The sequence below is a fragment of the Giraffa tippelskirchi genome, chromosome 4, assembly GCF_054371585.1.
Source record: "Giraffa tippelskirchi isolate mGirTip1 chromosome 4, T2T-mGirTip1v1.2.pri, whole genome shotgun sequence".
Taxonomy (NCBI): domain Eukaryota; kingdom Metazoa; phylum Chordata; class Mammalia; order Artiodactyla; family Giraffidae; genus Giraffa; species Giraffa tippelskirchi.
In genome coordinates, this window is record NC_137278.1 from 92,638,250 (window position 1) to 92,651,602 (window position 13,353).

The following is a 13,353-nucleotide window of genomic DNA, read 5'->3' on the forward strand; positions in this document are numbered from 1 at the left end:
TCCAAGTGGTACACATATTATGAGAGTTACATGGAATATTACTTAGCCATAAAAAGGAAGGAAATAGTGCCATTGGCAGAGACGTGGATGGACCTAGAGACTGTCATACAGAGTGAAATTAGTCAGAAAGAGAAAAACAAATATCATATGTTAAACATTTATGTGAAATCTAGACAAATGGTACAGATCAACTTATTTGCAAAGCAGAATTAGATGCACAGATATAGAGAACAAATATATAGATATCAAAGGGGAAGGGGGTGGGTGGAATGAATTGGGAGATTGGAATTGACACATATACACTATTGATACTATGTATAAAATAAATAACTAATGAGAACCTGCTGTATAGCTCAGGGAACTCTAATGCTCTGTGGTCATGGAAACCAGAAGGAAATCCTTAAAAAAGAGGGGATATATGTATAAGTGTAACTGATTTGCTTAGCTGTACAGCAGAAAGTAACACAACATTGTAAAGCAATCATACTCCACTAAAAGTTTAAAAATGATATTAATCAAGCCCTGTATTTTTCAAGATCTGTGTCCTGTGCCAACATCACAGTCTGGGTGGGCTGGGCGGGGAGGGGGGTGGAGAATGACAATTCTACCAAGATTGGAAAGGAAGAAACCAATTTAATGGTAACTGTCTGGTAATTAGTTTACTAAAACCTAAATTGAATCATGTAGACACAGGAGTACGTTGAAAAGATTTTTAGCTTTCGAGAAAGGAAATCCATTGCAATAAAAAGTCACACAGCCTCTTCAATGGACGGCAAGAATGCCTCTCAGTTTTCTATGTGTGAACACAGTCCCGTCACATCAAATTATCCAGCTAGTTAATAAAAACAAATTCCCTTGAAACTGCACATTATTTAAGCCCTCCAAACGAGCAGCAGTCAGCTCAGTCTAAGCTTGGTGGTCCCCGGGGGCCGGGAGGATGATGGATTTACCTGCTGGGCTGGCTCCACTGCAAGCTACCTGGGTGCTTGCTATCTGGGCCACGAGTTCAGTAAGCGTCTTTCCCACACCTCGATGATGTGGAGAAGGGCTTCTTTGTGCCTCCCCACACCTCACCCACAAGCCTGAAGTTAGCCCAGTTCACACACTTACCTGAATTTCTCCATCTCCTATGCCACTGGCCTGGAACTAGAGTTTACATCTACAAATCTCCCCTCAAAACACAGAGGGGACAAGGCCACTCACTGGGGAGACCGTTTACTTTCCTCCTTCCTTTGTACTCTACAGGGAAGCAGCCAGAAATGTGCTTTTTGTTTACTGGTAATGGGTCCTGTGGATTTAATGACTTAAGAATGTGTCTATTGCAATTAAAAGAGGTATCATGTTTATATTAACATTTTAAAGTTTGGTTACTCTGGGAGCATCAGTTTACATGAGTGTAAATGGGCTGTAATGAATACGATGAAGGACCCACATTAAGAGTGTAGCTCTCTAGAAAATATCCTGTGTTTAAATAGCCTCCCCAAGAGTAGCTGGAGGATGCTGGAATGGAGTAGTTAGGGGTGTGGATCTGTACGCTTTTGTTGTTGTTCAGTTGCTAAGCTGTGTCTGACTCTTTGCAGCTCATGGACTGCAGCACACTAGGCTTCCCTGTCCTTCACCATCCCCTGGAGTCTGCTGAAACTCATATCCATTGAGTCAGTGATGCCATCCAACTATCTCATCCTCTGCTGCCTCCTTGTCCTCCTGCCCTCAATCTTTCCAAGCATCATGGTCTTTTCCAATGAGTTAGCTCCTTAAGCCCTAGGTAAAAAAGATGCTCTGTGAAATTCCTCCCCTGGGAAATCTTCACTACTGTCTTGGCTACAGGTTGGTTAAGATCTGATTGTGGAGAAAACAGATTAAAGAAATGGTTGCGGGGAAATAAAACTAAGTTTTTAGATTTAAATATTTTGCCAGAAATTTTCAGCCTGAATGGGAAGGGAGTTTGGGGGGAATGGATACATGTATATGCATGGTTGAGTTCCTTCACTGTTCCCCTGAAACTATCACTACACTGTTAATAGGTTATATCAGTTCAATTCAGATCAGTCGCTCAGTGGGGTCCTATTGAGGTAGAGGTTATATACCTCAATATAAAATAAAATGTTTAAAAGTGAAATAAAATAAATATTTCACCAGAAATTTTGATTGAAGTTATAGCACTCAGGAGAGGAGGAGGCTAGGTCTGCCCTCTGTGGGATTAGGGCCCAGTGTTCACTGCATCTACTTCCCTGTCTGCTTGGTGACTGGTTGTTGTTCAGTTGCTAAGTCATGTCCAACTCTTTGCATCCCCTGCATTGGCAGGTGGATTCTTTACCACTAGTGTTACCTGGGAAGCCCTAATTTCAATCATTTTGTCAATTACTCTCTATACACCATTATAAACCTTTTGAAATCTAGTTACAAAAGTAAAATGTTTATTGAGAAAATTTGGACAGATACAAAAATAATAGAAAGGAAAAAATCAGCACTAGAATACAGGGTGGGGAAGGTTATGTAGGACTTAGATTGCCTAGGATTCAACACTGACTGCTCTTTAGCCGTGTGATGCTAGACAACTGAATCTCTCTTTGCTAGACTTTCATCATTGTTGAAATAAAAAGCAGAATAGCATCCCTCCTGTGACTTATTTTCATGACTAAAATAATTCCTTCAAAGTTTTATTGCGTTCTTTGGCACTTAGGAAACTCAGTCTGCTATTTTTATCATTTCTTCCAATTTTTACGTGTGCATATTGCATATGATATACATGTGTACATATTTACAAAAGAGGGGTCACATTGCAGTGAATGTGCTATAGCCTGCTTTTTAACTCAATATTATCTTATCAGCATTTCCCTGAGCTATTTCATATTCTCTGAACACGTGGCTTTTAATGGTGGAATAGCATTCTATTCTATGTATTTAGTATAATTTCCTTAACTCAGTCTCTATTGTTGGTTAATTAGGCAGTGACAATTTTTTGCTATTATAAATAGCATCGCAGTGAACATCCTTGTACATAATTCTTTGTTTCTCTGATAATTTCCTTGGGATAAATTCCAAGAAGTGTAATTATTAGGTCAAAGGATCAGAACATTTGTAAGAATCTTGATCCATGTGCCAATCTGAGTTCCAGGAAGTTTGTCCTAAATTTACATTCTCTGCAGTAAGACAGAGGAGTTTTTATTTCATCACACCTTGACCGTTAATGACCAATGGACAGAATCTCATTTTGGAGGCCCTGGTGGGTCAGCAGTAAAGAAGCCACCTGCCAATGCAGGAGGTGCCTATTTGATCCCTAGGTAGGGGAGATCCCCTGGAGGAGGAAATGGCAACCCACTCCAGTATTCTTGCCTGGAAAATTCCATGGGCAGAGGAGCCTGGCATGTTACAGACCATGGCATCACAAAACGTCGGATACAGCTTAGCAACTAAACACACGCACATCATCTTCATAACAAGAGACGCGATAGAACTTTTCATTTGTCAGTTTTGGTTCTAGGAGTGACTTTTGGGTGATGTCAGGAGACTAGACCTTCAGGACATGTTTCCTTTGGGAAATTACTCTGGAGTACTAAAATGAACTTAAAAGTCTATAAATATAAATATGAAAAAATTAAATGCAGTTTGCAATTATTTTATAAACAGCATTCTTATTTTTTATTTTTTCATTATTTTTAAATGTTTATTGAACTAATATTGTTCATTTGGTGATTAATTTGCACCCCTTGGCCCCAGGAGTCCCAGCTTCCCTGTCGCATGCAGGATGACAATGCATCCCCAGGAACTAGGGAGCCATGCTTTCTGCCACACGGAGACCTCCTTTTAGTCTCACTCATGCTTGGACACCAACTCTGGGTCCATGCCATTGGCTTTGCCTAAGAATTTGCTCTTGACATTTAAATAGGAATCAAAAATGACATCTTTTTTTTTCTTTTTTCTTTCTTCTTCTTCTTTTTAAAAAATTTACAGTGCTTCCCAATAATCCATGGCAGAAAAGATGCTGGTAATAGAGTTAGATAGGGTAGTTGAATTGAGGAGCACTGCCCCTTGTCATAAGATGCTATACTTGCTACTTATACAGATGCCCTGATATTTTTGAGTCCCTCTGATCACCTGCTCTTTACCTGATCAGGCTAATATGAAAAGTTACATTCACCATTGTGATGGTGCATTTTATATGAATATATATTGGGTTGGCCAAAAAGTTCATTGGGTTGTTCTGGAAAAATCAGAAACAAATTTTTGGCCAACCCAATACAGTGTGCATTTATTCGGCTGGGGCTTTTTGTTTGTTTGTTTGAAAGAGTGTATACTGTTTTTTTCAATGTTAATTGTTGGTGTATATTTTTTAAAGCTATTCAGCAAATATTCTAAAGCTGAGGTAAGGGAAAATCTTTACATTCTCAGTGCTTGGCACATAGTAGGTGCAGGTGAATTACTGATATAATTTTCTTATAGCTTTCTTTTAAAAAATTTTATTAGAGTATAGTTGAGGTACAATGTTGTGTCTCAGGTGTACAGCAAAGTGATTCAGTTATACATATATATATATATATATATATATATATATATATATATGCATTCTTTTTCAGATTCTTATCCCGTATAGGTTGTTACAGAGTGTTGAGTAGAGTTCCCTGTGCTATACAGCAGGTCCTTAGAAGTTACCCATTATGTATAGCAGTGTGTACACATTAATCTCAATCTCCTAAGAGTGAACACTGTTCAGAAGAGACAGGACTCACACGGGACCGTGAGATGGAGATTTGTGTTGAATCTTGGCCTGTGTACAGAGCAGGGTGAAAAAGAAAATCCTTCCTTTTGCTATGAGTGTGATGGCTATTGATACATTTGTCTGAACCAACAAGGAGTGGTTTCTCGGTGCTGTGGGAAGGGGTGGGCGCCTTGCCCCTCAGACTGGGCAGTGGGTAGGGTGGAGACCGCCAGCACTCGGGTTGGACCTGACAGCCGAGGCCAGGCTGGACTGGAACGTGAATTCTTCAGGAGGGTGCAAACCCACGAAACAACCCATCGCTGAGATGCCAAGGAGAAGGCAGAGCAGAGGTAAACAGAACTCAGGGCTGGATTGGTTTAACAAAACGGTGCTGTGAAATTAGATTTCCCTGGTTTCCTTCCTACTTTGCTTAACTTGTGTAACATGTTGTTTTGGTCACAAGTTTGAGTTTCTTCAGTCTACAAATTTTTATGTAAATGAAGTCCCCAGTTAGATATTGTCTTATATCAAAAGGGACGAATTTTTTTTTATTGGAATATAATCGCTTTACAATGTTGTGCTGGTTTCTGCTGTACAACAAAGTGAATCAGCCGTAAGTAGACATACATCCCCTCCCTCGTGGACCTCCCTTCCAATTACACATGGTAGTGTATATGTGTCAGCGCATTCTTCCAAATCATCCCATTTCCCACTTCCCTCTCTTCAATGGGGATGAACTTTAACTTGAACCCTTTGCTGACAGTCGTGCTGCACCTGTGAAACACAGCCATTGTTTTCCAATCACACTGTCATCACTGAGTAATGAGGGCAGACGGGATTCACACCGCAATTTCTGTACGTCTTTGGTAGCTTTGTATGGCAAATCTTCTAGAAGACATGACGCTTGGACCAATACTTTGCTTTTGGTGTAGACTGTGCTTCGATTCAGTGGCTGCCAGGGCCCGTCGTCCCTGTCGATATGCTGTGTGTCCCTGAGGCCAGAGACGGGAGGGCACTGAGAGGCTCTGTCATGGGGGGAAATCGCGTGAGTCGGTTCAAGCTGGGACTCAGGACTCTGAATTCCTCGCTCAGCCTTGAATTTCTGCTTTTGGCATATGAATCCCTCTTGATTCTTATCTCAGTCTGTAAATAGCACAGAAATTGCACATGGAAAAATGGAACAAATCATACTTTCTTTCAAAGGGCAAATTAAACATTCCATAGAATAAGAGAAGAGTTGTTAGCAGGGGAAAAAAAAATGCACCCTCACTAGCACCAGTGTGAAAAGAGAACGGAGTCAATTGGATTCCGACTCAACCTTCAAGAAAGTTTTGAGCATTTGCACTTTTTTTCTTTAACCACCCTCTTAGCCCTCCTGCCAAATATCAAATCCTGAGTTTTCCGAAGGTTTGAAAATATTCCCATTAATTTTTTTTTTCTCTCCTAGCCCTGTATTTACCAGGGCTTGAAATGGAAATACTGAAACCTAGTAATAAAGGGCACTATGGTATTCCTGGTCTGTCTGAGGCCAAGCACTCCTGGCAAAACTTTCAGGAAGTCCCATTTCTACCAGGCTACAGTGGAGGTTTCAGTTCTGGACTGTTTTGAAAATTCAGGTAAATTTAGAAGAAGCAGTTTACTTAAAGAAATGAAGTGAGGCATTTCTTTGACTGAAAAACAAATATGTTTGTGAAGGAGATTCAGAAACTATCTTCTTGAGAAGAAAGAGGAGATAAACCCACTGTGAGATTGACCTTGTAGTTACAGCATTTTCTCTGTGGACAGGAGACACTGAATATATCAACTATGATTTAGCCAGAGTTCATGAGCACATGCAGATTGCTGCTCACCTGTGGGATTCGAGAATGCCACCATCTTATTCTGCCCACCATGCCTTCACGAAGAAGCTGTTATGCCAGTGCTTCAGGAGGGGGGTCTTCTGACCACTGTGCATCCCTGGCACCATGCACAGTCCAAAGACAGTGACTGTTGCTCAATGGACAAATTTGGATGAGGGAAAGATGAGGGGGCTCAGCGCAGCATTGTAAGACAACCATACTCCAATAAAAATTAATTTTAAAAAAAAGAAGAAGAAGAGGGGACTCAAAAAGAGAATGCCTGGCTCTAACATGAAAGAAGCTGCCATTCCGGAGGCTGGGTCTTGACGATGTTCCCAAAACTGGCTAGTGGTCCCTGCTGCATCTCTCAGCTTCTCCTGAGCTCCATTTCTTCAGTATCCTCATTCTGTGCCTCTAAGCAAAGCCTCTTCATCCATCTGCCCTTTCTCTCTTGGAGGGGTGTCCCTGTTCCTCTCTAGGAAGGAGATGCCTTCAGTGAGGGTCTCAGCCCCACCCTCCTCCACCCTTCCAGGGTAAGGGCCCTCTTTCCCTCTAGTCCTGTTGGGTCCCGAGTCATTCTCTAAGCAGGTAGGACCCAGCACACAGCTGCAGCTGCTCAGGCCTTCACTCCTCTGCATGGAGACCTCCCCTAGAGCCTCCTTTCTCTTTTGCTTATCTATGATTTCATGAACGTTTGCTCTTAGTATGTAAATTTATATATTAAGCAAAAATTCCTTTTAGAAAATATGGGAAAACACGTCATACAATAAAGAAAAATCACCATAGTCTTTTCCGAATGTTCTCAGAGCATTTAGTCATTGTACAAAATTAACTTCTGTCAGTGAATGAGGTACAGAGGAATCACAAAAGTAACAATAACATAACAAGGGAGATGTTATTATTATTATACAGGCTGTTTATGCACATTCTGTTGCAGGCTATTACAATAAATCAAATATTATAAGACAGTGAATCTTATGAAATTTTTGGTTTGCCAGTGCATACAAAAGTTATGTGGAGGTAGGCCTGTCGTTTGTCCATACTTTACCAATGAGCAAACTCAGGCTCAGAGAGGCTAAATGACTAAGAGCAACACAGAGACAATGTCAGAACCAATGCAGAAGAAGCTGTGGTACATATACACAATGGAATATTACTCAGCCATAAAAAGGAACACATTTGACTCAGTTCTAATAAGGTGGATGAAACTAGAGCCTATCCACTAATAAGGTGGATGAAGTAAGTTCAGAAAGAGAAAGACAAATATTGTATATTAATACATACATATGGAATCTAGAAAGATGGTACTGATGAACCTAACTGCAGGGCAGCAGTGGAGATGCAGACATAGAGAACAGACTTGTGGACACAGTTGGGGAAGGAGAGGGTGGGATGAATTGAGAGAGTAGCATTGAAACATATATATCACCATATGTAAAATTAGATAGCCTGTGGGAGTTTGCTGTGTGAATGCAGGGACCTCAAATCCAGTGCTCTGTGACAACCTAGAGGGGTGGGTTGGGGTGGGAGGGGGGAAGGAGGTTCAAGAGGAAGGGGACATACGTGTAGCTATGACTGATTCATATTGATATATGGCAGAAACCAACACAATATCGTAAAGCAATTATCCTCCAATTAAAAATAAATAAATTTGAATTAAAATGTTTTAAAAAGCTCAAAAAAAGAAAAAAGAAAACAAAAGATGACAGAGGTTCTAGAAAGGCAGTGATGGGGAGGAGATGTTAGCTTTGATAGAAGTGGCATTATGCGTTGAATCTTGTGGTGAATAGACAAAAGAGTAGAGAGATTTCCAAGGTGGAGAACCATAGTAGCTAGGACGGCTGGGCTCAAGCATGTAAGGAGAGTAAGACACCTGAGTTCGATATATGGGCAGAAAGGTGGAGTCATTTTTCTTGTGAAGTTTGTAATGCCCTCTCCTCCAAAGTCAGCCATTGGTTCCTGCGTCTGAGCAGCCAACCACATTACTCTCTGTTCCATCAGAACCTACTGCCCTCCTTGTTTAATTCCAAATTCAGGGAGACCAGAATATTACCACTGAAGGAATAACAGAGGTGATGAAGGCAAAGAATGAGCAGAGAAATCAGGTTGCTCATGGGTAGTATGGGATGGGCTTTCATCACCCATATTTAAGTTAATATCTTTTAAACAGTTTAAAAGAAGCTTTAAAAGTATACTTTTAGTACATTTATATTCCTTTAAAAACTGTTTTACTTTGAAATACTATAAAATTTACAAAAAAAAAACAAAGTTACCAAAAGAATATGCATTTCCGTATATCCTTTGCTGAGCTTACCCAGATTTTAACCTTTCACACAGTATAATGATCAAACTCAGGAAACTAATATTGATGTAATAATGCTAATTAGTCTAGGGGCATTATTCAGATCTCAGCAGCTGTCTCATATATGTTCTTTTTCGGTCCAGTATCTAGTCCAATTTCTTTGTTGTATTTTGTTTCACATCTGTAGTCTCTTCCAAACTGGTATAGTCCTTAGTTGCTCATAATCTTAACAGTTTTGAAGAGTCTGGCTGCTTAGTTGATAGAATGGCTCTCAATCTAGGTTTTTCTGATATATCCTCATAGCTCAGGTTATACATTTTTCTCAAGAATACCACAGAAGTGATATGTTGTCCTTCTCAGTGTATCATATGGGGAGGTACCTTGTGTAAAAGTAAAATAATTATCGGTGATCTTAATCTTCACTGCTTGGTTAAGGTATTGAAGATCTGAGAACAATAGCTTACAAATGAAATCATTTAAAATGATTGACTTTGAAGGTATTTTGCTTCCCTGGTAGCTCATTTGGTAAAGAATCCGCTTGCAATGCAGGAGACCCCGTTTCGATTCCTGGGTTGGGAAGATCCCCTGGAGAAGGGAGAGGCCACCCACTCCAGTATTCTTGGTCTTCCCTGATGGTTCAGCTGGTAAACAATCTGCCTGCAATGCGGGAGACCTGGGCTCAATCCTTGGGTTGGGAAGATCCCCTGGAGAAGGGAATGGCAACCCACTCCAGTATTCTGACCTGGAGAATTCCATGGGCTCTCCATGGGGTCGCAAAGAGTCGCACTCGACTAACCGACTTTCACTTTCACTTTCACTTTGAGGTATTTAGTCTAGCAGACGTGATGGAAACTTTTGACTTTTCAATAGGAGGGAATATGGAAAAACGAATGCTTTATTGAGTGCAAACATGCACATTATCAGAAAAATGTCAAAGTTAATAAAAGGAATTTAGAAAAACTACATAAGTGTAGATGAAACACCCTGTAAGGTTTATGTATGAGAGTTGTACACTTTGTGGGGTTTTGTCAGGTTTTAAATATATGAACCACAGTAAGCTGTTAGAATTCTGCAAACTTTCAAGGCTTTTGCATCCCTAATGCAGTTTCTAAGTGTTATCAATTAATAAAATGTATGTCATAGCAAACATTTGGTAAATATTTGCTATAATTATTGAATTGTACTTACCTCAAGTTTTTTTTTCCTTCCACTTCTGAAAAAGCACGATATGATTGCCGTAGAAATTGGCAGCCACACAGATGTTGAAGTGTGAATTTTGGATGTTTGCAGGTTGTAAATACGTGGAATTTTGATCTTGAATGGGAGTTTAACATTAGAACCTTACATGGTTGGAAAAATTCTGCAATAGCCACAATTTCACATTTGCATAAACAGCTTTATTATCGTTGGAGTAATATATATAGAAAGAACACAAATTACTCTGACCAGAGTTAAACCTATAAAGCAATCACATTTGAATGAGGATTTTACTTAAAATCATAGACTCATCAACTTTAAAGTGTTTTTATCTTTCACAAGAGACAAATTTAGCCTGTTATGAATAAAATCCCATAATATTGGCATTTTCTGGCTGGTGTATGTGTATTGCCTCCGTGGAACTTTAAAATCAGACCACACATATGAAAAAATTAAAAAAGAGGCAGAGAACCAAAACATTTGACCAGATCTTTTTTTATTCCACATAGTAAAATAATTGAGTCTAAAGTGTTTACTTTAATTGAATTTTAAGCCTATAATCCTTTTCAATTCTTGATTTCACTTTGAGGTGCACGGTGCACAGAAACTGCTAGAATCTTCTGAGATTTATCCTCCTCATCCCGTCTGTTGGTATTGGCACTATTCCTCTCCCTTTGCTCCGTGGAGGTACAGTTCTGGTGGTGTAATTTTACAAGTATTTTGTTAAAATATGCAGGGAGTTAGGTACCTACATTCCAAACATAACAAATTACAAGGTGTTCTTCTTGATTAATCAGAAAACTTTACGACACACTTTTTTTAAGCCTAAGGCTGAAAACAATTTGTATATCACCATCAAAGGCGTGATAGTCATTTGAAGAAGTCTGTACGTTTGTTCAGCATTGTGGACAAATGTTGGACTAATTATTTGGCTCCTAGGAAGTTTCACTCAGGCATGTCTTAGCTGCCTATAGTTTGAAAATAAAAAGCAATTGAACTGAGAAATACAAACATAGTCTTGCATGATATTGCTATTTTTATTGTAACTCTAAGTCAGTTTTATATAGCAAAACTCCAAACTTCAATTGAGGAAACCTTTATTTTTAATATGTTTTAATGCAACTGGTTATTAATGCCACCTCTTAAAAATATTAATTTGTAAATTTGGAGGGAATGAAACAAAATTGTCTAATCGTTTGAAAGCTGGTAAAACCATTTAAAATGAAAACACTCATCTACAGAATTTCATTTCTCTAGTCTCATTCAAACTGATGTTAACTTGCCAAAGCCATTCTAATTTTTATATATTCTATTCACTCTTAAAACACTGAATGGTGCTTGGTTTCTTAAATTCAGCAGTGGAGTGTTGATTTGGGAGATAGAGCTGTAAAAATGTGAAAGTCTTTGTATTTTTCTCCTTACAAATCAGTGGCTTGCGCAAATATGAGGAGGGGAAGGGGACATTTCCAAGGTAGAGTTCTTTGTCTTTATGATTTATTTTTAATTGGAGGATAATGACTTTACAGTGCTGTGCTAGTTTCTGCTGCATTGTGCTACTGTGCTCAATTGTGTCCGACTCTTTGCGAACCCGTGGACTGTAGTCCATCAGGCTCCTCTGTCCATGGGATTCTCCAGGCAAGGGATACTGGAGTGGGTTGCCATTTCCTCCTCCAGGAGAACTTCCCAAAGAAGGGAAAGACTTTGCTTGCAATGTAGGAGACCTGAGTTTCATCCCTGGATTGGGAAGATCCCCTGGAGAAAGCAATGGCAACCCACTCCAGTATTCTTGCCTGGAGAAGCCCATGGACAGAGGAGCCTGGCGGGCTATAGTCTATGGGGTCACAAAGAGTCCCAAAGAGATGGACACAACTGAATTTCTGCTGTACAACAACGCAAATCAGCCTTATGTGGACATACGTCCCCACTCTCTTGAACCTCCTACCACCTCCCCTGTTCTCCCACCCCTCTAGGTCATCACAGAGCACCTGGCTGAGCCTCTGTGATGGCAGTTTCCCACCAGCTATCTATTATACACATGGTAATGTACATATCACTGACTCGATGGACATGGGTTTGGATAAACTCCGGGAGTTGGTGATGGGCAGGGAGGCCTGGCGTGATGCAATTCATGGGGTCGCAAAGAGTCGGACATGACTGAGTGATGAACTGAACTGAATGTACACGTCTCAGTGCTACTCTCTCAGTTCGTTCCACTCTCTCCTTCCCCTGCTGTGTCCACAAGTCCATTCTCCAAGGTAGAGTTCTTTTAAGGAGGAAACAATGAGAAAAGATGGAGGAAATAGTAAATAGCACCATCATTTCTCTAAACATCAGATGGAGATTGGTGCATAGCTGACCAACTTCAGTCTTTATTTTGAATTTGAAAACAGGAATCATGCTTCTTTACAGATTTGGATTTTTACACACAGCCCTGTGAAGTCCACAGGGATATTATCTCCATTTTGTAGATGGATCAGTAGAGGAAGAGAGGCCATACAACCTGTAAAAGATCAATCTGCCAGTAATTCAGACCCCAGTGGTCTGCCTCCAGAGCCCTCGGTATGTTATCCTGCTGTCCTGGAGCTGAAATTAGTATGGCTGTGTATTGTTTCAGGGCCTTTGCAAAGCATGTGGCAAGCAATCTTGAATACTATTAGTTTCTTGAAGATGATCTGAAAATAAAAATAAGTGGAAGGAATGAATTTGAAATCACATGGGGTCCCATTAGCAAGTGATGAAGGCAAGAAAGCTTCTGGAGGGTGTAATTCCAGGTTTTTCAATATGTTTGGACCAATCACGACACAGATGTACATTTGCTGAGTCCTAAGGTTTCTTTTGGGCTTCCCAGGTGGCTCAGTGATTAAGAATCTGCCTGCCAATTCAGGAGAGGTGAGTTCGATCCCTGGGTAGGGAAGATCTCCTGGAGAAGGAAATGGCAAGCCACTCCAGTATTCTTGTCTAGAGAATCCCATGGCCAGAGGAGCCTGGCTACAGTCAAGCCCATGGAGTCACAAAAGAGTCAGAAATGACTGAGCGACTGCACGACAAGAGCAACAACAAAGTTTTCTTTGGGAGAAGTGGACCCATCAATCAACCAGCCAATCCCCAGTGTGTCTGATGCGGGGGCATACTACAGGGACTTGCCCAGGTAAAAAGCAGTTCACCAGCAAATCAGCCTGAGCTCTCTGCAGAAGTCTGCCCGTGTGTGTGTGTTTTAGATTTTTCCCTTCAAATTGTTGCTGCTCCTTTTTTACTTCTTCATTCTGGTTGATATTCTTTTTTCTTTCCTCAAGATAGGATTGTACCTTTTGCCTTGT